At 49.1% G+C, this 25,430-nt stretch overlaps 1 long non-coding RNA gene across 2 annotated transcripts; it reads left to right on the forward strand.

Annotated features, from left to right (window-relative positions):
- The first annotated feature begins 6,665 nt into the window (after positions 1-6,665).
- LOC141425647 (uncharacterized) lies at positions 6,666-24,898 on the forward strand. 2 transcript variants are annotated; one of them, XR_012450673.1, is made up of 3 exons: positions 6,666-6,893; positions 7,306-7,497; positions 20,494-24,898. It is a non-coding gene; the product is annotated as an uncharacterized lncRNA (long non-coding RNA). The 2 variants fall into 2 exon arrangements; XR_012450672.1 differs by having other exon boundaries at positions 7,306-7,481.
- The last annotated feature ends 532 nt before the right edge of the window (positions 24,899-25,430 follow it).

Consider the following 25,430-nt stretch of genomic DNA (forward strand, 5'->3'; position numbering starts at 1 on the left):
AGTCCTGGGCAGGCTCTTCACCTGAGGATGCTTGCTAGTTTTTGGGACCTGAGGGGTTCCCACGTCTTGACAGTTTTGTGGAATTAGAAGGGCTGCCTAGAAAGCTAGATTGTGACCATTTCCTTGCCCCGTGTCCAGAGGCTGCTTGATTTTCTTTTGTAGGGCGGGAGGTGGCAGAGTGAGGTTCTGTTTTGTGCTTCAGCCCCTCACCTGTAAAATGGGTGTGAAAATAAAATACCTGCTTTGGCCATGGTTGCGAGGGTGAATGAAGGTGCCCAGCCCATGCTCAGTCGTGGCGACTACTGCTCTACACATCTGTTGGGCACCATGTTCTCCCAACAAGGACACTGGTGGCTTGGCACAAGTTGAACTGTGTTCATAGGCATGGTGTCCTTACCACCACACACTTGCAGGAAAGGAAGAAGAGCCAGTTCCATGGAGATGTCTTTGATAAGCTTATCAAAATGATTAATCTTATTAAATCTCTAACTTTGAGGGCATGTCTTTTTAGCATTCTAAAAAATGTGGCAAAATAGGCAGTATATATCAAGCATTTCTGAAGAGCGACAATTTTCTCAAAGAATAGTATTTGAGAGATTGAGCTGTGAGCCGCAATTGCTGTTTTCTCTCCCCACAGAACACCATTTTTACTCGAGAAAAACACCTGCAGTCAAATTCCTGTTGCTCCATCTTGGGTATTTGCCCTATACTTTCCTGAAAATGGATGAGGTGAGCATGTCGCTCCAAGGAAAACTACTGATGGTATTTGTTGCTAGTGAGAAAATTTGAACTTTCAAGCAATAATTTGAAATTTTGGAAAACTTCTATCTGCTCTGATGAGCTTGACAGCTTAAAAGACAACCTTAAAAGACTTATTTCCAAATGACCAGGACATGCCTGGCTTCAAAGGGTAAAGGATCCGTTCTGGGTGTAAGAAGGACAGTTTTTAACCTGACAGATAAGGAAAGTTTGTGGATAAGTTTTTGGGTTTCAGGCTGCAAGTAACTTTCAAGAATCTACCATTTGTTGAGGCTTGGTGTAATATCAAAGAAAAATGCCCACAGCAACGGAAGGGCCAGAGTTGGCCTTTCACCAGCTCCACAAGTGGGTGAGGCCAGATTTTTCTTAATCTACTTCAACCAAAACAACATATTGCAGTAGATTTGAGGTAGAAGGAAATGAGAGTGTCCAGCTGTCTTCTATTAAGCCAGATACTTGAGAGATTTGCAAAACTGTGAAGCGATACTCCTCCCTCTCATGTTTTCAAAACAGCTATTTCACAAAAATGCATCACTTAACATGAACTGAGTTTATTGTTTTTATCCTAAATGACTTAATGAATGAATATTTAAAGGTTTCTCAGCTTTAATTTCCAATATGACAAATACCAATAAATCTGCATAAATCAACACTCTGGGGTCTTTAATTTTAAGAGTGTGAAGAGACCCTGGCAGAGTGTGAAGAGTTTGAGAACAGGGGTCTGTATGCAGAAGGCGGGAACAAGCAAACAGTCCTTTGCAGCTGGGTGAGGGCAAGGAAGGATTGTGGCCAGATGAAGAGCAAGTCAGGGGACTTTAGAGGATGTGCCCTTGTAACACAGTGATGTGGCTGGCAGGATATTGGGCTGGTTACTGGAACTGAGAGATTGGCAGAAGGAACCCCCAAACAACAGGGAGCTCCCCCAAAACAAATGTGAGATGTTGTAAGCACAAATACCTAGGTAATGATTTGAGCTGTTTTCTGCAGACCAAGGGATTCAGGCATTTATGTACCCTTCCCCCCAACTCCAGGGGCTCTATGCTCACCTGTCCCCAGTGTGGTCAGATACAGAGGCCCTGGCATGGCCACCTCCCAGAGACCTCTAGCACAGAGGTCCATGGTCCACTCTGGCCCACGCCTGCCCCTTGCCCTGTCTCCAGAGCCAGCACAGTGCCTGCCCCTCCTCACAAAGTCCCCTCCCCCAAGACTTGATCAGTTTTTAGTCTGCAGCCAGCCTGGGCTGTTGTGAGTAGGTGGGCAGGCCCGTGCTCCCCAAGTCACTAAGACTGGGATTACAGACCCTCAGTACGTTGACAGGGTTCCTTGCCTCTCGTGTGAGGGGGCTAGCTGTTCCCAACTGTTCAAGAAGGGTTCCCTGCTGACACAGGTGGGAGCGGCAACAGGAAGACCTTCATTGAAAGTTGGGTGCGGTGGCTTATGCATGTGATCCTAGCTACTTGGGAGGCTGAGATCAGGAGAATCATGATTCCAGGCCAGCCTGGTCAAAAAGTTTGTGAGACCCCATCTCAACCAACAGCTGGGTGTGGTGGTATGTCATCCCAACATTGGTGGGAAGCCTAGTACGGGATCGTGGTCCAGGCCAACCTGGACAAATTGTAAGACCCTGTGTCCAAAATAACCAGCGCAAAAAAGGGCTGGAGGAATGGTTCAAATGGTAGAGTACCTGCTTAACAAGAGTGAAGCCCTGAGTTCAAACCCCGGTACACAAAAACCAAAAAAACCCTTCGGTGACGCCCACACACCAAATGTTTGCACTCTCACCCATTCCTGATCTGCCCCTTGGCTTTGGGAGCAAGAACTTCATAGTCATAGCTCAGTGCGGAGGGGCGAAGCTGCTCTACCTGGCTGGTGTGGGGCACCTGTGGACAGGAGGTGCAGCTCTGTGTGGACAGGGCCCTGGACCTTCAGCCCTGTGACATCTGCATTCCCCACGGCTCCTGCAGGCTGCCAGCATGCAAATCTCACTAGCCCCACCTGACCCTCTTCCAGAGGACACCAAGGCCCAGGACCTCAGCCAAGGTCATGCAGCTGTGCACACAGGGCTGGGTTTAGGACCCTGTCTCTCGGCTGTGGCTCCTGCCACCCATGCTCCTTTCCTTCCCACTCAGGAATTGCTGGTGGCTTGTCCTCTCTGCCTTGGGAGCAGAGAAGGCTCTGAGCCCCAGGTGCCCTGTCCAGGCCCCTTCCCCTCTTCCCTACTGTTCAGGACAGAATCCAGTAAATAACATGCTGCCTATCGATCGGAGGTCACTGGGGCCAGGGCCAATCGATGGCCGCAGACAGCTGGGCAGGTGGGGAATGAAGTGCCAGCTCCTTGGCGGGGGTGTTGGGCGGCTCTGGGCTTTAATCCCCGCTCCTCCTCCACAAGGCTCCAGCTCCAGTGACAGGGGAAGACAGATGAGGCTCTGAGGCCAGAGGGGTGGGGTGGGCCTGAGAGATGGTGGGGGATGTGGAGGTGGCAAAGCTCACTGGGCCCAGGCCCTCTGTGTCCCACCAGGGCTGCTTCCCTAGCAGAGCCACCAAAGAACATGCACTCCCCCTCCCCACCCCACACCCGGGCACTACGCATCCCACTCCCTATACTTGTCTCTGTGAGCAGAAACCTATCCACCCCCTAAGATGAGGTCTTTGGAGGGCAGGCAAGGGCATGAGGAGGTGCCACCTCAGTCCCTGGCACTTTGCACATGTCGTCTTCCTAGTGCAGCATGCTAAATCTTATCATGCCTCAAGGAGGAAGAGGTATCTGACAGTCCCCTGACAATGGACGAAGCCAGATAGCCTCATGGGTAGTGCAGTCCCTGTCACTCGCTATTTAAGCTGAGGCCAAAGGTTACAGAGGAATTCCTGCTGCAGGTGGGCTTGGGAGCCTGTGGCCATGGGGGTCCTTCCCAACTCTGAGCTTGCTCAAACCTTCAGGAAAGCAGGAATGAACTGGGTTTCAGGGCAGTGCCCAGACCCCAAGGGAAGGATGGCCAAGCAAGATGTGGTCGCTGGGTTGTGCTTCTTGGCCAGGTCTGCAGACGCCTGCACTACTCTGGAGGCAGGTCACAGTCCACAAATGTTTCAATCCAAATTCATTTTCTATGCCATTTAAAAATTGCTAAGAACAAACACAGGTAGAAAATGATGTTATACAACTTCTGGTCCATTTGGAATCACCAAAAAGATGGCTTTGGGTGGACCTGGGGCTCAAAATTGTCCTTTTGTGTGTGTGTGTGTCGGGGGGATTGGGACTGGAACCCAGGGCTTCTCACATGCCAGGCAAGCGTTCTACCACTGAGCCACACCCCAGCCCCCCCTGCATCTGTATTTAATTGAAGAGCATTTCAGGGAGAAATAATAGAAGAAACAAAACCCCCTCTCTACTTGCAACTACTTATCTGTATGAATAAGTAATAGTGCACAACTCAAACACAAAGCAGAAACAAGTCGGAGGCTGAGCCTGATGGAGGACGGAAATTGTCACCGATAATCCCTTATTTCTGTTTTATATTCACGAAGCAGCCTTGTTCTCATATTATCTAATCTTATTCTAATTGTTCTCTCACAGGAAGAAGGATATGGCACTCGTGTGATCATACCAAGTGCATCTGTACTCATGGAGTGTGGCTTTTGTTTCCCACATTGCGATTCTACTTAGATTTCACTTGAGAAGAGCTCTGCTGTTGAGAATGCTGGTCGCAGGCGGTCAAGGCTTCCGCTCCCAGGCCTTTTCTAAGTGGGCTGGGATGGAGGTGGGGTTCAAGTTCACAGCTCCTGCCTCTCCTAGCACTTGAGCCCCAGCCTTGGTGAGCTGGCCTTGGCCCACACCTGTGGCCACAGGAGCAAGGACAAGGGGGCTCCTGGAGCCTTTGGCCTGGCCCTCCCTGAGGAGGGAGATGTGGGCAGGAGCAGCGCTGGTGGAAGCACAGTGGCTGGCAGAATAAGCCCCATGCACCACCAGACCCGCAAGCCCAGGTCAGAGGAAATGACAGGTAGATCTGAGGCTGGAATTAGGATGGGCAGATGGGACTGGTTTCCATCAGGACAGGAAATGCACTTGACCCCGCTCTGCAGGCCTGAGGCGGAGGCTGCCAGGGGCCCTAAATCCTCCCTCTTCTAGAATTCTCTCTGAGGCTGCCCAGCTGCTATAGGCTGTTTTGGGGGGCCGTGAAGATGCCTACTATCCATGGCTGCTCTATGACTTTCTGAGTTCTGGGGTGTATAGAGGCTGAAATATGCTTTGGGGGAGGCCAGGCAGGAGGCAGGAGGATCCAGTCTCTACGTGGGAGGTGCACAGAGGTGGGGAGAGGCAGGCTGGCTGAGACCTCCTCCAGAGGAGCAGTGGGTTCTGAGAAACCCAGGGCGGAAAGGAAATTCATAAAAGTTGTTTTAATATCTCTAAATATTGTCCGATGGACTCAGCTAACATTGGGCCCTGCCTTTCTCAGAGCCCCGAAGAGGGCTTCATCTTCCTTGCTGGGGCCTCCCAGCCTGGGGATCTGGAAGCTGTCACTGCTGCTGTCACTGCTGCTGCTGCTGCTGCTGCTGCTGAGGAGGCGAGGGGGTGGCAGCCCAGGCTCAGACATTGCACTGCGTGAGCAAAGGATGGGGAGATGAAAGGAGAAGCTGTCTGGGCTGGAGGGCCAGCATAGGAGGAGGAACTGGGTGCAGGAGGCCACCAGGTGGGGTAGGGATCAGGGAGTGTAGACTGCCTCGATGAGAGGGGCTGGCAGCACTTTGTTCTCCGTCCCCCACACCTTCCTTTCACCCCCCTGCTGCAGCCCCACACTAATCTCTAATCGCGTTTTGCATGGCAATTAAATTTTAAAGGCCCATCAGTGCAGTCCCTCGCATGCCAGCTTCTCCCAGACAGAATTATTTAATAGACTGGATGGCAACTCTGGGGCCCCGCCTGGGGCAACAGACCCATGGAGGCAGAAAATTAATAAAAACCGAGGCCACCCCCCTGCTCTCTGCCTGCCTCATGCCCTCTCCCTGCCCACAGAGCACTGGCAGGGCCAGATGCCCGGGCAGGGGCAGCTGGGATGGTGGGTGGTGAGGCAGCAAAACCTCAGGACCTTGGCCAATGGTCTCAGGGTGCTGGGGGCAGTACAAGAGTCCCTTTCTGTAGTCCTTCTACCACTTATTAGTTGAATGGCGTGGGACACAGTGGCTGGCCTCAGTTCACTCATCCATGTAATGGGGCCATTGAGAGGGTCACAGAGGTGATGTATGGAAAGCACTCAGCACGATAACCAGCCTGTGGCAGGAACTCAATCTGCAATACTTCTTCCCTCTGCTCACAAATAATCACACTGTGTGCCAATGTTGGGGCACTGGGGGGTGTGGTGGTGGGGTTAACTACGGTAGTAACCAGGCAGTAGGTACTACCTTATCAAGCCTGACAGTTCCTGGGTCTGTGGCTTATGGGGACTTGGGCATTTGGAAAAGAGGTCCCCACGGTCCAACATTCTGGATGGGAACTTTACTCCCCATGTGCCTCAGTTTCCTCACCTATAAAGTGCAGCCAGGGTACCAACTTCATGGGGTAATCATGAGGTCTGCAGTAGGTGCATTGAGGATTTGAGGGGACAGGAGCAGCTCGGACAGCTGGAGAGGAAATGGGCAGAGCCTGAGTCCCAGGCTTGGTGGTGGTGGTGGGGGTGGGGGCTCAATAATTTGCACCCAGTGCCCTCTCCTTGGCCCAGTTCCAGGCCTAGTGCCCTCTTGGAGGGTTGGGTGAGGAGGGTGAGAGCAGCTGTCTGTGGGAGGGGAGTCCTCGCCTGGACCCTGGATTTACCTAACAAGCATGAATCCAGTATCTACTACGTGCCCAGCTCTGCTCTAGGTGCTGGTTTCTCAGGAGTGACTGTAACAAAGAGCCTGGCTTCATGGAGCTGATGTTAAACAAAGGCTTGGACTTTGGACAGGGAAGGGGGGAGCGGGAGGTGACAGGAAGAGGGGTTGTTTCTTCTATGGGGCAGTCAGGGACAGTCTCCCTGAGAAGGTGACATTTGAGCAGAGCCCTACAGCAAGTGCAGAGCCATGTGGATACCTGAGGAGATCCTCTACAGAGGGAAGAGCTGGTGCAAAGGCCCTGAGGCAGGGCCTGCTTGAAGAGCAGCAAGAAGGTGCAGTGCTGGGGGTGGGGATGAGGCTGGGGGAAGGTGAGGGCATGGCTTTGTGTTCACTGTTTTATTCACAGGAATGGGCAGTAGGGGGGCTCTGAGGAGGGGACAAGATTGGACAGACTGTGGCTTCTGAGGTGAAACAGAGTAGAGGGCAGGACCTGTGAGGAAGCTACTTGGACTGTCCAGGTTGTAGGTGACGGGTCCTGATGAGGCTGAGGTCAGTGGAGGTGTGAGGAAGCTAGAATTCTGGGTAGGTTTTGAGGGAACAGACAGGAGGTGGGAACCAGGGCTGAGTCTAGGACTTCCCCCAGGTGTACCTGCCAGGCCTCTGGCAGCTGACACCCCCACTAGGAAATTCCCCCTCCTTTGGGGCCTTGGCTCAGTTGCATGACTAGACTTCTTCCCCTTCCAGGACTCTCCAGGGGCTTCTGGAAACAGCCATGGTCTAGGGAATCTTCCATGGAGGCCTCTCGCCCCTCACGGCCTGCTAGTTCCTGTGTTGGCGATCCTGCTGAACCCCTGTGCTGGAGGGAGGGGACCTGGAGGAGGCTGTGTCCCCAAGCTGGAGGAGTGGGACCTGCGTTGCAGGTGTGATGTCTGCCAGGTGGGAGTCTCTGCAGGGTGTGGCAAGGAAGGGTGATGGAGTCAGAATGAGGAGGGCTTCCTTGTGGGGAGATGCCCCTGTGGACCTGCAGCCTACACACCCCAACTTTCACTTGGGCTGCTCCTATCTGACTACCCAAGTCTGGGCACAGAGTCCAGAGACATCCCTCTGCACTCTGCTCTGTCCTCACCTTGACTGTGTCCCCTCCCCAGCCTGTGCTGTTCAGGCCTGGTGTCCCCAGTACACACACACACACACACACACACACACACACAGGAGTGAACTGCAGTGGAAGTCAGCAAATTGGGGGTGCACTCAAGCCTACTTTTTCCAGCGTTCCTGTGCCCCATGAATTATCTAAAAAGAAGTTAGGCCATTTCCCCTTTTTCTTGCAAAGGAATAATGAGAAAGTTTCCAAATTGCTTCTGAAGAGGGGTCCTGGTCTGGCGTTTCTGTCAGTTGCTGGGTGGTTCTGACTTATGGGTGGGCACCGGAGGAAGTGGGGAGGTGGGTCCCAGACCGTGTCTCCTCAAATCCATGGAATCCAGCTGAAATGCAGATTCCCTGGTGGCTCCAGACCTCCTGTGTCAGACGCTCTGGGGCGGGGACCTGACTGTGCTCCTTAGTGTCCCCCATCCCTTTCCCACCCTGGATGACTTTGAGGCACACAAATTTGAAGAGACTGGGGTTCTGAGGTTACTTTAGAATCTAGTTCTTTGACTCATGGTCCTTGGGGACCATGACAAGTTCAGGGGTAGGTGGAGCAAGGAGTTGGATGAGGTGGGCATCTCTTCCAACACTCTCTCCCCAAATGCACAAACATTGCCACAGAGGAGTAGAAGGGAAAGTGGACAGGGAAGGGCCTGGCAGGGGCAAAGACCCTGGGGCAGGAGAGAGCAGGCTCCCTTAAGGAACCAGGAGAAGGAAGGCAGAGAAAAGGCTGCCAGTGGACATAAGGCTGGCAGGTGGGCTGGAGACCCTGGGAGAAAGAGTTTGCCTTTTGTCTAAGACTTTGGGGAGGCTATCAGAGATTTCAGCAGGAGAGCAACATGGTCAAAGTCTTAAAAATCAGTTTTTAAATGAATGTACAGTAAAATTAACTTTTGGGGGAAAGGTGGCAGGCTGTCTTATGAGTTTGAACACTTGTATAGGCTTGCATAACCATGACCACAATCAGGACACTGAATTCCATACCTTAAGCTGGCCTGGGTGATCCCCACTCCATCTCTACCTCCTCAGTGGTAGAGAGTATTAGTAGCTGATTACCATTAATCTGTTCTCCATAGCTACAGTGTTGCCTTTTCCAGAATGTCACATAACATTCATGTAAAATCTATAACCTTTGGGGACTGGCTCTGTCACTCAGCATAATACCTTTGAGATTTATGCAAGTTGTTGCAAGTATCAGCTGTCCCTTTTCATTGCCAAGTAGTATTCCATGCTGTGGATGTACCCTAGTTCATTTATTCATTCATTTATCAAAGGCCATTTGGGTTGTTTACAGTTTTGGATGGTTCTGAATCCAGCTGCTTTGGCATTTGTCTAGTTTTTTCATGTGATTTCTTTTCTCTAGGGTACATATCAAGTAGAGAGATTGCTAGGTTTAGATGTATATATTTAACTTTATAAGAAAATGCCAAGCCATTTTCCAGAGGGACTGTGCCATTTTGCTTTGCCACCAACAATGCAGGAGAAGCCCACCTCTTCTAGAGCCATTCCTGCATCACTAGGTGTATAACAATAGCTCACTGTGGTTTAGTTTGCATTTCCCTAAAGACTAACAATGATGTGTGTCTTTTCTTGTCCTTATTTCCATCCATACACCCCATTTGGGAAAGTATCTATTGAAGCATTTTGCCTGTTTACAAAATTGGGAGTTTAGCCAGGTGTGGTTGTGCACATCTATAATCCCAGCACTGGGAGACTAAGGCAGGAGAATCCTGAGTTCAAGAGTGGATTACAGAGTGAGTTCAAGACCAGCCTGGGCTTCATAGGAGACCCTGCCTTAAAAAACAAAAAGGAAAAAAAAGGTTGTTTATGGTTGTTTTTGTTTGTTTGTTTTACTGAGGTTTGAAAGTTGTTTGCATGGTCTAAATACAGGTCTTTGTCAGATCGGTGATTAGCAAACATTTTCCTCTCAGTCCACAGCCTGCTTTGTCCTCTCAATAGTGCCCCCTTCCCAGAGTAAAGGCTCTGACTCTGATGAAGCCCACTTTGTGAGTGTTTTCTTTTATGAATTATTATTTTGGAGTTATATCTAGGAATTCTTTGACTGTCTCCAAGCTGTAAGGGTTTTCTCCTGCCTTTTTTCTAAAAGTTTTACCATTTTACCTTTAGTATTTAGACTTATGATTGGCGGTGCATTCATTCTTGTATGAGATGTGGAGTTTGGGCTGAGGTTAATTTTTGTTTTAATTTGGAGAAGTCCACTTGTTCCAGTGCCATTTGTTGAAGACTATCTTTTCTCTGTTGAATTGCCTTTTTGCCTTTGTCCAAAGTCAATCGACTATATCTGTGTGAGTCTATTTCTGGACTTTTAAATTCTGTCCCATTGACCTGCATGTCCAGCTCTTTGCCAATACCATCTGTCTTTATTATGTCTTAAAATTGAGGAGTGTGAATCCTTTCTCTTTTCCCAAAGTTTTTTAGCTGACGTAACTCATCCCATTATTCTTCTATATGAATTTTAGAATTGCTTATATCTACCAAAAAAACCCCACAGGGATTTTGATTGGTGCTGGGTTAAATCTGTAGATATATTTGAAGGACTGATGCTCACTATACTGAATTTTCCAGTTCATGAATGTGGTATGTCTCTCTGTCCATTTAGTTCTTTGATTTCTTACATCAGCTTTACAGTTTTTCCTGTATAGATTGTGTACATATCTTGTTACATTAATGCTGAAGTATTTCATTTTGTGAGAATTATTATAAATTGAATTGTTTTAAAACATTTAGTTCCCAGGCATTCATCGTTAATTTGTATGGGATTGACTTTTGTATGTTGATCTTGTATTCTGCAATCTTGCTGAATGAAGTTATTAATTCTTGAGCTTTTTTGGGTAGATCCCATACAGACAATCATGTAGTCTGCAAATTGAGACAATTTTATTTCTTCATTTCCCATATGGATGTCTCATTTCTTTTTCTTGCTTTATTGCAGTGGCTAGGACTTTCTGTACCATGTTGAATGGGAGATAGGAGAGGGGACGACACCCCTGCCTTGCTCCTAATCTTAGAGGAACACATTCAGCCCTTTAGCTATTTTATCTTCTAATAAAAGAAGCAACTATGGAAATCTTTTATTTGTTCAAAGTAACAAAAAAAAAAACAAACAAACAAAAAAGAAACCTCAGCAACTCTCCCACTGCTACTTTTGAAACCAATACATCAAAATTGGCTCTCTTCACACTAGTAAATAAAAAACTAAGACCCCGATTATCTGTCACCGCACATAATTATCCAGCTTCATCTTCTGGACAAGAGGCCAAGTCAATCTTCTCCATCAAAAGCAGTCATGATGTGAGGACCCTGCGTACTTGCCCCTTCACCAGCACCAAGCCTGTCTCGTCTGCATCTTCCCACGTCGTGGTAACAGATGAGTCGTTCTCTGCTGTCTGTGGCACCCACATTCCTTCTGCCTCCTGACCTCTGACAAGGCCTCTCTTTCCTTCTTTGATTTGCTACCATCAGGTTCACTGTCAGATAAAGATTTTCTTTTTTGGATCATCTTTTTCTTTAACAGCTTTTTGAGAATTCAGAAATGCTTCAATTAGCTCTCCACTGTCTAAATTTTCTCCAGGTTCCCCGGTGCAGTTAGCATCTGACAAGGACTTACTCTTCAGTAAATCCTCCCCTTTCCTGTCACTATGAAGTGGCCCAATGCTGCTCCCACCACAAATTCCTACTTTCTGCTTTCTGTTCTGTTTCTCTCCCACCTTCTCTGATGTAGTTGTATTGTGTTATTTTATTCACAGGTCTGCGGTATCTCTGACCCTGTGGGCCTCAAGCTGAGTCACTTCCTGGAGGGAAGGGGCCATGTTTAACTCTTAAATATGATGTTCATTGTAGGGCTTTGATTTTGTAGATGCCCTTTATTAAATTAAGGAAGCTCCCTTCTATTCCTAACTTGCTGAGAGCTTTTGTCACAAACAGATGCTGAAGTTTTAGTGCTTTTTTTCTCCTCATTTAATATGATTATATAGTTTGTCCTTGTAGTTTTAGTTTGTTTTTTTTTTAAATTTTTCCTTTTTTAGTCTGGGGCTCGCATGCTAGGCAAGTGCTCTACCACTGAGCCACACCCCCAAATCCCTCCCTAGTCTGCTAATATAGTGGATGACATTAAATTTCAAATATTGAATCAGCCTTGTATTCTTACAGTAAAGCCCATTTGGTCAAGGTTTATTTGCTGTATGTTTTACAGATTCTGGCAAAATTCTGGCTAATTGTTGGGGATTTTTTTTCAGTCTATGTTTATAAGGGATATTGATCTGTAGTTATCTTTTCTTCTACTAATATCTGGTTTTGGTATCTATAACCACGTATTATCTGGTTTGGGTCTCATAAACTAAGTTGGGAAGTGTTTCTCCTGTATTCTGGAAGAGATCAGTATTTTCCTCTTTAAATATTTGGTTAAATTTGTCAGTGAGCTGGGCACTGGTGGCTCACTCTTATAATTCTAGCTACTCAAGAGGCAGAGATCAGGAGGATCACATATCAAAACCAGCCCCAGGCAAATAGTTTGCAAGACCCTATCTCAAAAATACCCATCACAAAAACAGAGCTGACAGAGTGGCCCAAGTGGTAGAGCACCTGCCTAGCAAGCATAAAGCTCTAAGTTCAAACCCCAGTACCATCAAAAAAGTAAAAATTGTCATCGAAGGCTGGGAGTGGTGGCTCATGCAATTCTAGCCACTTGGAAGATGGAGATCAGGAGGATTGACGTTTGAGTCAGCCTGGGCAAAAAGTTCACGAGACCGCATCTCAATCAATGATTGGGTGCAATGATACATATCTATCATCCCAGTTACACAGGGGATCACAAATAGGAGGCCAGCCTAGACATTAAGTGAGACCCTATCTCAAAATAACCAATGTGAAAAGAGCTGGCAAAGTGGCTCAAGTGGTAGAGTGCCTGCATAGCAGGTGTGAGGTCATGAGTTCAAACTCCAGTACCCCCCCCCAACAAAAAAAAAGATAAGAAAAGATAAAATTTGTCTGTTAGTGAAGCTATCTAGGCTGGGGGATTTCTTTTTTTGGAAGGTTTTAAATTGAATTTCTGTAATAGATACAGGACTTGTCATGTTTATCTCTTCTTGGGTGAGTCTTGGTAGTTGGTGGCTTTCAAGGAATTGGTCTCTTGCATCCGAGTTACTGAATGGAGATATATAGCGTTGCTGACTGTGCTCTCTCACCACCCTTCCAGTGTCAGAGTCTGTGACACTGCTCTTTTTTCCCTCAGCATGAATCTTTTTCTTTGTCAATTTGACTAGAGATTTACCAATTTTATTCATCTTTTTGGGGTCTCATTATGTACCCATAGCCTTGTCTGGAATTAGCTATCTAGCCCAGGATGGCTTCCAACTCTCAATCTTTCTGTCTCAGTCTCCCAAGTGCTGTGATTACAGGTGTGGACTACCATGCCCAGCCCTTCTGCTCTTTTCTTAATTCCTTCCTTCTCCTTGCTTTGGGTTTAGTTTGCTCTTTTTTCTCGAGTTTTATAGTTTCTCATGATGGAATTTGGATTGCTATTTGAAGATATTTCTTTTCTTCTGATAGAAGTATTTTAATGTTATAAATTTTCCTTGAAAGACTACATTAGCTGCATCTCAGAAATTTGGATTTGTTGTAATTTGATGTTCATTCAGTTCAAACATCTTGAGAATTCCTTTGTGGTCCGTGGATCATTTATAATTGTGTTGTTGTGTATCCACTGTTTGGAAATTTGCCAGATATCTTTTTGTTATTGGTCTTTAATTTAATTCTGTAACAGTCAGAGAACATATTTTGTATGACTTCACAATTTTAAATTTGTGATAGTTTGTTTTATGAAGCAGGACATGGACTACTTTGCATGTTGAGAAGAATGTGGGTCCTGCTCTTGATGCTCATTGGATCCAGTTTGTGGATAGAGCCGTTCAGTTCTCTATCCTTGCTGATTCATCTACTTTTTCTACCAGTTGCTGAAAGAAGAGTGCTGAGGTCTAGAGTGATAATTGTGGGTTTCATCTATTTCTTTGTTTAACAGTTTCTGCACCAGGTGTTTTGAAGCTTTGTTTTTAGGTGCACACTCACTTAGGAGTGTTATGGCTTCTTGATGAGTTGACCGTTTTATCATCAAATGTCCCTCTTTATCTCTAAGAATTTTTTTGTATTCTGAAATCTAACTTTAATATGAAAACAGCCATTCCAGCCATTTCTGATTACTTTTTTACAAGGAAAATACTTCTTTAATATTAACTTATCTATATCATGGTCAAAGTTGGTTTCTTGCAATCAGTATATTGTCGAGTTTAGATCATGTTTATCCATTCTGATAATCTTGATTTTAATTGCTATATTTAGATCATTTATATTTAATGTAAGTATTAATATGCTTGTATTTAGAGCTTTGATTTTATTAGATTTCTATTTGTTCTGATATTTATTCCTTATTTCCTTTTCTCTGTTTTCTTTTGGATTACTTGGGTTTTTAACATTCATTTTATTTATAAATCACTGATTTTACTCTATTTCCTTGTTTTTTTTTATTTAATGGTGAATTTAGTGATTACCAAATATGCACTTAACCTCAGAGTTTACTTAGCAAATTTTGTTTGACAAGGTCATCAGTCCACATGAGATGTGGGAAGATCAGTTAGGATTAGCAATGCCAGATTTAGCAAGTAAAAATATAGAAATGATCCTTAGAATATCTCAAGGAATTCATAGAATTTTAACTAGAAGAGAACATAAAAAAAAGTGCCTAGTTAGATTTGAATTTCAGATAAACCATGAAAAATCATTTAGCGTATCTCACATTTGGGACATACTTATTCTTTAAAGAATCATTGTTTACCTGAACTTCAAAGCAGACAGATCCAAAAAAGATTTAGGAAGCAAAATCTAGAGGATTTGGTACCAACTGGACGTTGAGATAGGAGAGAGAGTAGTCAAGAATGACCCCTCAATAGTGTTGACTCTCACTGGGTGAAGACTGGAGCCCTTACTAAGAGGCTTGAATTGAGTAGGTGGGGATGTAGGTAGATTTTAGGGCAGAGTAAAACTTACTGAGGCTGGATGTATGGATTTTGTGGCACCTTGGAGATGCCTAAGTGGAAGTGAAAACTAGGTGCCCAAGAAGAGGGGAAAGGCAAGTGGTTGGCTATCTTGGGCAAGTGGTCTCAGTTGGACATAAAGATACAGATGTCCTGAAGCTGCTATCAGGGACAGATCCCCTCAGGGAGAGAGTGGTCCATGTGGGGAGAGAAGGACACTGGGCCCTGCCTGAGGCCACGTGAGGAGGAGGACCTGATTAGGAATCCGAGGAGAGGATCTTGAAGAGGGTCTTGAGGTTCAGGAGTGGTCAGGACATCAAACATACCCAAGAGGTGGGGAGGATGAACCCCAGAAGCCAGAAGGGCAGTAGAGTACATCGATTCAATTTCTCCTCTGGTTGGAGAGACTTAAGCCAGTTCAAATGGGAATGCTTCAGAAGACAGAGTAAGTGGACTTGGAGGAGAGAGCAGAACTAGAGTGGGGAGGACTCCCCAGAAGGTGGGAAGTGACTTGACTGGGAGGAGGATCATGTTCTCATTGTGCAACAGAGGGAATGTCTAGGTTTGAGTTCCCTGCAGCAAAGTTGGAGGTTTGGTACAAGTTAAAATCCAGTTTCACTTAGAGACAAACCAAGGAAATGCAAATGAGGGAGTGAAAGGAAAGAGAGAAAGAAAGAGGAAAAGCCAGCGTGTGTGTGTGTGTGTGTGTGTGTGTGTGTGTGTGTGTGTGTGTGAGGCAATGTGCTCATTACCCCTGTGGGCAGCTCAGTCCTACTGGGAGCCTCTGGAGCACCTTATAACTGTCCTTCAGGACATTTAGCTTCCTACTATTCCCATTTTCTTGGATAAGAGTTGCCCTATCCCTTTGGTCTGCCACGGCTGCCAGCTGTGAGTCTCCCACCCTCCACTCCAGTGGAGAGCACCTGCTGTGGGCCCCCAGGTGGCATGCTTCAGTATGTATGGAAAACTGTCTGCACAGCTTGGCTGAGACCCCAGGAAGGCATTGGAACAGCAGCAGAACACACTAATCACCTACTTCAGGGTTTGGGGTTGGGTCAGGAAGCTAGGGGGACTCCTCTGCTTTGGCTTCTCTGGTTCTGGGTGGGTAGAAAGGGGAGGTTCTGTGCCAAGGGTGGGGAGGGATGGTGGGGAAGTCAAAGGGCAGAAGGCAGGGTGTGTGGTGGCATGAACCTGTTCATCATAGAGTGAGAGAGGCCAGAGTAGGCAGCTAGATTTTAGGGCAGGGTAAGGCTGTCTGAGGCTGGTGTCCTTGAACTTGGAGTGCTGGCAATTTGCCACCTGACTGTCTCTACAGCAGGTGGAACTTGGAAAGCAGCAGAGTCAGCTGGGGCTGGGATTTAGCCAGGCACAGCCCAGACTGTCTTCCTCCAGTGTGGGAGAGGGCTGTGAAAAGTGGGGGCTCTCAAGGAGCCTGTCACATGACTCCAAGGAAAGTGTTCCCTGGCACTCTATGGGCATGGTGAGTCTGGAACTGCAATCTCAGAACCATGTGGCACCCCTGTCTCTTTGCTCGCAAAGCCTGTCCTCTCAACCTTTACCATACTCACTCCCTCCATTGTCACCTTGTCCTGTCATCATCCTCCCCTACCTAGATGATAGCCACAGCTCCTCATGACTATGGGACAGATCTTCCTTCCTAGGGAGAGGTCTTAGGCCAACCATGAGGGAGTGAGGACACGAAGCTGAGCAGAGTGGGGATGTGGGCTTTGATGGAGTACCAGCAATGGCCTCAGAGGACTCATTGGATGGATGGGAACACCTTTAGGCAGGGATGGTTCTGAGAGCTGTCTTACCTTGAGGCCAGGGCTCTGGGCCTCTGTCTTCCCTCATTTGAGCAACCATGGCTTGTGGGCTGCCCTAGAGTGGGTGAGTGACTTGAGCTCCCTTGGGCTGAAGGCAACATCCAGAGAACATTGAGCTGCAAGCACTTGGTGCCAAAGGAGGAGCTGGCAGGGCAGCAGGCATCATCCACAACACACGTGCCGCTTCTCGCTTGTTCTGCTCTGCCAGGCCTTCCTACCTTAGTCTCATTGTTCCCTCTACCCGCGACCAGAAGGGCTCCTTCTTCACTTCCTCCAGGCCTCTGCTCAGCTGTCCCCTATCAACCTGGCGACCTGACAGGAGTCAGCACTCTGTCCCTGATGTGATGGTAGCGTTTGTCACCACCCATGCTCTCCTGCGTTTTTAGGCTTGCCATTCCCTCCCCCATCTCATTCCTGGGGCAAGGTGTCCTGTATGGATGGTGTACAACTTTGTGGCTGGGACCTGCTTAGTGCCTGCACCTACTTCTGGTCGAATGAACCAGAAAACTGAGGTTCAGAGAGTGGATGTGACCCCTGGGTGTCTGTGTGCCCCTGCTGCCCCAGGAAGTGTGCTGGATGCTGAGGAGGCCAGAGGACAGACACAGAACAGCCAGCCACCAACCCCCACTCTGAGAGGCCCTGGGGCTGCAAGCCCATGGTGGGGTGGAGGTTTGGAGGAGGAGGTGGCCCTTGAGCCCTAGGTGGCTGAAGAACCAGGAAGGGCACTGGCAGCAGAAGCTGTGTAGAGGCAGAGCCAGGGTGGTAGCCAGGCTGTTTCTGGGAAGAGAAAGAGGCTAGGTGGGGATTATGGGAGGCAGGGAAGCCCGAAGTGCTTAGAAGATCTCCTGATACACTGCGGGCCGGCTCAGGAAGTGCTTTGTGCTCTGGAGCACAGGGGCTTGGAATGTGTAACTTAATCCAGGGGGAGCAGGCAAGACATGCTCGGATTGGTAATTGAGAAAGATCTTGGCAGCTGGTGCACAGGGGAGGGAGAGGCTGGAAGTGTGGAGAGCAGTCCAGAGCCATAGCAGGGCCATCCAGGCTGAGAGGGAGGCTCCAAGCCTGGGGAGCAGGTGGTGTGTCCACATGTGTTCATATCTGACAGCAGTGCCTGTTGGGGCAGGTCGGGGACACTTATGCTCAGGTCTGTGGTTGGCAAGAATAGAAACCCTGGTCCAGGCAGCCTGGGTGAAGAACAGGACTGACTACATAATTTTGGGGGTGCATTGGACCCCTTACTGAAAATTCATTAAAAATTTTAAGACAGAGGGCTGCAAGTGTGGCTCAAGTGATAGAGCACCTGTCTAGCAAGTGTGAGGACTTGAGTTCAAACCCCAGTATCACCAAAAAAAAAAAAAAAAAAAGATGGCTGTAGCAGAGACCATTATACCCAAATTCAAGGTCACATACTGATGAGGCCCTCCAAGGCTTTACTTCCCCAAATCCACAGTTAGCAAAAGAACCAAGTCCAGGAGAGTCAGGGGCGCCACCAAAATGCTCACGAGATTCAGCCACCAGCACTTCATTCATCACCATGTTCAGGTGCAGAGTGAGCAGAGTCCAGGGGCAAGGGACGTGGTCTGGGAAAGGGGAGCTCTGGATCGGAAGGAGCCAGTGGAAGGTTCTCACTGCAGAGAGGGTGAGTGTGTCTTAGTCCCAGGCCAGTGACCAGGACATGGTTTGCTTCTCCCAGGGCTGAGTGTAGCAGAAGCTCTCATTCACTCCCCAGAGGTGGGGAACACTCCCTGGATCAGCAGGACTATGGGAGATGACCCAGGCAAGGGGAGATGATTCAGAGAGCCTTAGCAGTGCAGACGGAGCCCAACTGGACTGCTGAGTCCACACTAACCTATCTGGGTGGGGGGAGAGCATGGGGGAAGTTCTCTACACTCAGCTGAGATCAAGGTGCCAGAATTCACTAGCTCTCCCTTCAGGGGGTCCCCATCCAACAGGTGAGACAGTCCTGTCCTTACATAGGCCTGTAGAAGAGACAGCCTCTATCTCAGGAAAGCAGTCCTGCCCCTAGGGAGCACTCTGCCTGATGGGAGAATCAGGACACACAAAAAAAACAATTCCTCTAACAGTACCTCAGATGCAAATGCTTCAGGGCTGAATAAGCAAAGGAGACACTAATCTAGGCCAGCTTCCTGGAGGAGGTGGGATTTCATCAAAGGGAAAGGCATAGATATTCACAGCAAAAATAGTGGAGGGCATGTCTAGTTAGAGAAATGGCTCTTTCATGGCTTCGAGGTGGAGCCCGAGGCGCAGGGGATCTGAAAGGTGGTCCTGCCTGGTTGCTAACCCAGTGTCTGAACACTGAAAGGTGCATCTTTGAGCCAAGACTGAGTGTTGGGAGAAATGGTGGAGAAGAGGGATGATTGTCCCTTGACTCTTCAGACCTTGTAGGCACCAGCCAGACCTCTTGGGATCTGCCAGAGACCAGCACATCATCCTATCACCTAGATGTTCCAGATCCTTCCAGGGTCGGCACATCCACCCCTGGCATGCAGTGCTCTGTGCCAGCTCTCAGCTTTACCTTCCATGAAAATGCTTATCCTTCACCACTGGAATGTCAGCAAGGATGCTCTTGGCTGCAAGTAACAGGAAAGCCAGTCCAAAGAGGCTTGACCACTAGGAGTTTTTATTATTTCTATTTATTACACTAACATGGATTTTTATAAAGAACTCACCTTTATTCTCATAGCAACCCTATGAAGCATGTACTATTATTATTAATTTTGCAGATAAGAAAGCTAAAGTAGCTTGCTAAGGTCACAAGCTTGCTTGACAAGATGTCGGGAGGTTGGGTAGATCCAAGGCAGTCCAGTAGTTTAGTTCATTATCTTATTTCTGCTTGTTGCTCCACTCTGCTACTCTCAGCATGTCTGCCATATTTTCCCTCATGGTCACAAGGCAGCTGCCACATCACATGCTCTCACCACAGGCTTCAAAAGCAGGAAGAAAGGGCTTTTCTCCTAGCACAAGGATCTCTTTTTTAATCAGGGAGTAAAATCTTTCCCAGAATCCTTTCAGCAGATTTCGTTTTGTGATTAATTGGGCAACATTGGGTCATGTGGATACCTTTAAACCAGTCACTGGTAAAAAGGGGGCAATAGCTTGCCATGATTGGCTGTGATAAGCCTGAGGGGAGGGGCCTCCCTTCCCTGAGCCTCCCCACCAGAAGGGGTCTTGGTTGTTGGTGGGTGACCAACAGTGTTAGTCACAGCCTGACTTCTCAAAGGGCTGACTCCTTTTGCTTCCCAACATTTTGGAAACCATCAAGTGCACAAGTGTTTAGCATAGTTAAAAAAATGGCTCTCACCTGCAGGGGTGGCTAATGGCATATTAGGAGGCAATTAAATTAGAGAGGTCTGGCTGTGGTCACACTGAACTCCTGCCTGCCTCCCAGAGTCAACTGCACCATTCCTCGAGATTCCGCCCACACTGCCCCTCCTCCCCCCATCCTCCCAGCATCCTTGGTGGCCTCAGGTGGGCCCCTTCTAGGCTGTGACAGGTGTTTCTATGGCTCTCTTCTGTCCACCTTGCTGGGTGGGGTCCTCACACATGGCAATGTGTCGTCTTAGTCTTGGTAGTCACAGAACCCAAGCGTGGGCACACAGAATAATGATAGCAATGATTTGTAAGGTCCTTACTATGTGTCAGGTGCCAGGGTTTTATATTTATTAAGTCTAATGACCCTTTAAGGACATGTGGCAGAGGCTGCTCTTGTCCATCTATGTCCCTCTCTCCTCTGCCTTGGGTACAGGATAGACCACATCCCCTGGCCTCCCTCGCAGCTAAGTGTGCTGGTGTAACTCCCTTGTGCTTTACAGAAGCTTGGTAGAGCCATGCACGCCACCTCCTGCTAGGACCTTCAGAACACAGCCAAGTTTCTACCACGTTCTTTCCCTTTGCAGATGGGACCCTGGCCATGGAGACCCAGGAGGGACCATGAAGACAATGGCAGGGCCTCTGAGGAAAGAGGAACAACATGACAGAAAGAGCCTGGGCCCTCGGTCACTGCATGGCATAGAACCACCTGTGGAGCAGGCAACCCGCTACCCTGGGGTGTAATATGAGGGAGCAGTCAGCCACTACCAAGTTTGTGTCGTGACATTTTGGGTCTGTGGCAGCTTAGCCAGTGGAGGCAATGATTATTTCCCACTTGGTTATTCTATTCCAGAAGCAGGGAAACTGAGGCACAGAGACAGCTGAGTAACAGCCCAGAGACACACAGCTAGTAAGTGGCCTGGCCAGGACACGCCAGGTGGTGTGGCTGTCATGCTGTCTGCTCTCCACAGACCCTAATGATAGCAGAGGCAAATCGCTGAGCAGTCAGGATCTGCAGATGAGCAGTGTGGAGAGGGCTCTGGGAGCGAGAAATGGAGGTCACTCCTGAGCTGGGGGGTCACACGTGACAGGAGCAGGAAGAAACAAAAGGCCTGAGAAGGAGGTCAGTGAAGGGGGCAGGGAGGTCAATGGACCTTGTGGCAGTCAGGGAGTTCTTGGATGTGGCACATGAGTGTGGGCAATGCAGATATCAATGTCACTTTAGGACCCATGCATTTGGTGGTTGATCACCTGGCCCAGCCCCTGCTGAGAAGGACATGGCCAAGAGGGGCCATGTGGCTTGCTTCAAGTCCCAGCATGGTGTCTTTCCACTCCAGAGATGGCTTGTGCTTGCCTGATTCACATCTGGAGCTCAGGAAACCCAGGGCTCCCCTGCTGCCCCCCGGCTTGCTCTTGCTGGCGTCACTGCGCCATTATTTTCGCTCTTGCTCATGGAGAAATCCTGCCAGCATGTTAAAGATGCGTTAATTAATTAACCAGGCACTTCATTGAGAGTCAATGGCGTAATTGTTGTTCGTGGTGGATAAATACTAATTGAATATTAAGAACATATTTGTGCAGAAGGAGCCGCTTCGGGAGCGAGCTGTGCCCTTTGTCAGCCAGATGTTTGTACTCATTACGAGGCTGAGTCAGCACCCTGGCATTTGGCTGCGCTGATCTGAGTCTGAGGAGGCAGGTGGGCAGCCCAGGTTGGCTGCCAGGCAGCACAGGGGGGAATGTCCTTGGACCAGGCTTGGGATGCCACACAAACAGGTGACAAGTATGTGCTAAACTGTGACCAGGCAGTCCTCCTTCCCTTTAGAACCTCCCCACAGCTGGTTTAATCCTGGCCAGTAAGGCAAGCAAGTGGGGTGCACTGGCTCCATTTTATAGCTGGGGAAACTGAGGCACCACAAGGCCAGGAGACTTGCTCAGGATCCCAAAGCCAGTCTTCTTGCTTCCACGCAGCCTTGACCTCCCACAGCAGGCAGGCTCCTGGTTAGCTGGAGAGGGGTGATCGTCTTTCCCTGGTCCCCTGGAATCCCATGTCCTAGGACTGGCTGGCCTCCAGGAGCCGGAGACTCCCTGGACGTCTAGCTCTGTAACTGGCTCCATCCTGTCAAAGCAGAGAGATGATAGAGTTAAGAACACAAGCTCTGAAGCCAGAATTCTTAGATTTGGAGCTTAGCACAACCTCCTACGTGCTGAGGAATCTTGAGCAAGATTAAGCACTCTGTGCCTCAGTTTCCACATTCACACAATGGAGATAAGAATAGGCCTCGTAAGTGGAGCTGTGGATGGCCCATGCTTGGCCTTTACATAAATTAAGGAAAGCCCTCCTTTTCTCCCCACTGCGGGACAGATTTGTATCATGTGCATAGCTTGGTGGCAAGAACATGGGCTATTCTCATTGCCAGATGCCCTTGTGCAGTGAACAACCTGCCAAACTGTATGTGGCAGCCTTGTGTGCATGGCTGTGATGAGTAAACAAAATATCGCACACTAAACACCCGATGTCTGTTAGTCATCATCTACAGTTTTCTACGTGATTTTGCTGCCACACGCATGCTGCTGGCAGACTCTTCTAGAAGGGCTGATAAGACATTGACAATGAACCAAGAACACGAGAGGAGATGGTTTTGTCACAGCACCAATGACAGCTGAGGGACTGCAGAGCCTGACAGCAGGGTCTCCTCACAGCCCTGGCCTGGAGCCCTTGCAGCAGCTGGGAGACTTTCCCTCCACCCCAGCTCCAGCCTCTTCTTCCCTTGGCTTTGCAGAGAGTTAGCTCACAACTGCAAAATTGAGACTCCCCAGAGGCCAGCCTTGAAACAGAATTCAAATCCAATTGGATTCTAGTTTAATTGGTAGATGATCCTGAAAAAACAAAAACAAAAAATGCTGGGAGGGAGCTGGGGAACCACAGGGAGGGAAGGCAGCCAGTGTACCTTCCTTGCTTAGTGTGCGCCTCCAGACCAGGAGGGGAGGGACTTTGTCAGGAGAAGGACTGGAAGCAGACACAGGGGCCTGGGTCTTTCAGGCCATCTCATGAGAGGCTGAGCCACACTGGGCCACATGGTCCAAACCTATCAGGCTCAAGAAGGCCTGCTCTGCAGCCCCCGTTCCTTCCTCTGAGGACCCTGGGCCCCACCTCAGGGAGGGCTCCTACTCCTGGGCTACCATGCTACTGCCATCCTGATGCAGCCCAAAGGCAGGTCAGGGAGGTTGGGGCCTCTGGAAGCTACCCAGCCTCTCTCTCCCCTCCCAGGCCCTCTAGTGTCTCCCAGAAGCCTGGTCCACCCTTGCCATTCCTGCTTTTGTTTAGGGTCTGGGTGGACCCCCAAGAGCTCCCATTGCAGAACCTGGCAGGGTCATGGCCAGCAGACCCTTTTATGGGGGGGGAGGTGCTCAGGGAGGGAGAAGGATGGATGAGGCATGTCCAAGAGCCTCTAGACTGGTGGGGGCGGCACAGCCACAGTCCTGGGCAGCTATGTCCTCTATTTTCTCGATGGAGCTTGCATGGCAAAAGCGAGGGGCCATTGTGCCTCTCCCCAAAGTCTTCAGTAGAGCTGGCCAGTGGGCCTGCCTTAAGGACAGGTAAGAATGTACATGAGGGTCCCATCTGCTCATGGTTCCCAAGGGACCTCCCATAGCTAATTCAGCCACACAGTTGGGGCTCCAGCAGAGTTGTCTAGGAGGCTCTTTGTAGGCATCTTGGTGGCAAAGCCGAAGCTTTGAAGCCTGGACGTGGGTGTTTGTGTGTCTTGTGTCAAGAGGCCAGAAATAGGCTGAGGTAGTGGGCTCCAAGAGGTGTGTCAGGGTAGCCTTAGCACTTCAGCATCCCAGGCCCTCACTAGGCACCAGCGAACCTCTCCTGGGAAGCTGATGACATCAGGAGTGCCCCCAGGAAGCCACCCACACCCAGGGCGACAGACGGGACTATTTATGTGGAGGAAGCAAAGCCCCGTCACCTTCCAGCTCCAAGTTGCCTTCTGCTTCCCCCGCTCTGCTCCTCGGTGTCGCTGACTATATTAGGAGTGAGGCAGATGGAGGGAGCTGGGACCACCCCCACATCCCCAGCTCTTGCACGTGCCAGTCACCCTCAGCCAACAAGGGCCTGGCCCATCCTTCTGGGCTCTGTGATCCTGCCTCAAAACCGTGGGTAAGGACCCAATGCCTGGCTAAGTCTAAGGGGACAAGCTGGAGGGAGCCACAGAGGAAGGGATACAGAGATGGCAGGAAAAGGTGAGGACAAGAAGAAAGAAAGGGAATGTATCATAGAGTCCCAGGAGCCAAGGAGCAGAAGGGAAGGTAAAGTCTGAGAGGGAGAGGAGCAGAAGGAAGAGTCTGTGTGTAAATTAGGAGGAGGCCCTTCTGTGGTGAATGAATGAGAAAAGGCATATGTCAGGTGTCTTTGTGAAGAAAGACACCCTTCTTCCCAGATGACTTGGCTCCAAGGCAGGCCATCCAGCTGAGGGAGCAGAGCATGGGCTGGATTGTAGCCCCATCACCGTCATGGCCCTATGGCTACACCTGGCAGCCTGGTGGCCCTGCACCTGAGGTTGTGAGAAGACCGACCAAGGAACAAGAGCCTGCCTCCCAATCTGCTCTCACTGTCAGGAATAGGTTAGGTCAAAACTAGGGCTCTTCCAGGTCCAAACCAACTTGTGACAACTGGCCACATCTCCCTGTGGAAGGCTACTGACTAATCACGGCCCAGGCTTGTTAGAAAGCCATGTGACCCAGCCGAACAGAAAGCCCACAGGAGAAGACCTGGGAAGCAGCAGCCTGGTCCTCTATAGGGGTGCAGCCCAGACCTCCCACTCCTACTTTCTACTCCAGAGGCTGCTTTTCTCTCCCAGAGCCCTAGAGACAGGGCAAGCATCCAGCTCAGTGTCCAAGCTCACCTGGGGCCAATCCTCTGTCCATTTCTTGTGCACTTGGAAAATAGGGCCTCTCCCCATCCAGAAGTGCTTGCAAGCCCTCCTGCTTTGGTTCCTGATTGTGTTCTTTGGCTTTGGCACTCAGGTGGTGTCAGAGACTGAGGTGCAATTTGCATTTTAATAAAGAAAGTTGTATTTCAGTCATTTGCATTTAAATAAGGTGCTGCTTCCTCCACCCCCCCTTCCTCCCCTGCTGGCGGTGGCACCTTTGGGAGAAGAAGGCTCCCCTGGCCTCCCATTCCCTGTGCAGCCTCCTCACACAGCCAGCTCAGTGGGGAGAGGAGAACAGCAGGGAGCTCTCCTCTTTACCTGCTCTCTCTGCAGAGCTATTCAGCATGCGTACACGTGCACCTGCACACTCCACATGTGTGAGCACACATACAGTGCGTGCACACTTGCACATGCTTGTATGTGCCATGTGTACATTCAAGCACACAGTACATAAAATATACACATACTTGTACACACTCACACACCTCATGCTTAATCCACATATATGCAACACACATGCAAAAACATACAGCCATCAAAGGTGGCATGAGGCCCACTTGCCTTATGCTCGCTGAGCTGCCCAACCAGGC

The sequence above is a fragment of the Castor canadensis genome, chromosome 8 (genome assembly GCF_047511655.1).
Source record: "Castor canadensis chromosome 8, mCasCan1.hap1v2, whole genome shotgun sequence".
Taxonomy (NCBI): Eukaryota; Metazoa; Chordata; class Mammalia; order Rodentia; family Castoridae; genus Castor; species Castor canadensis.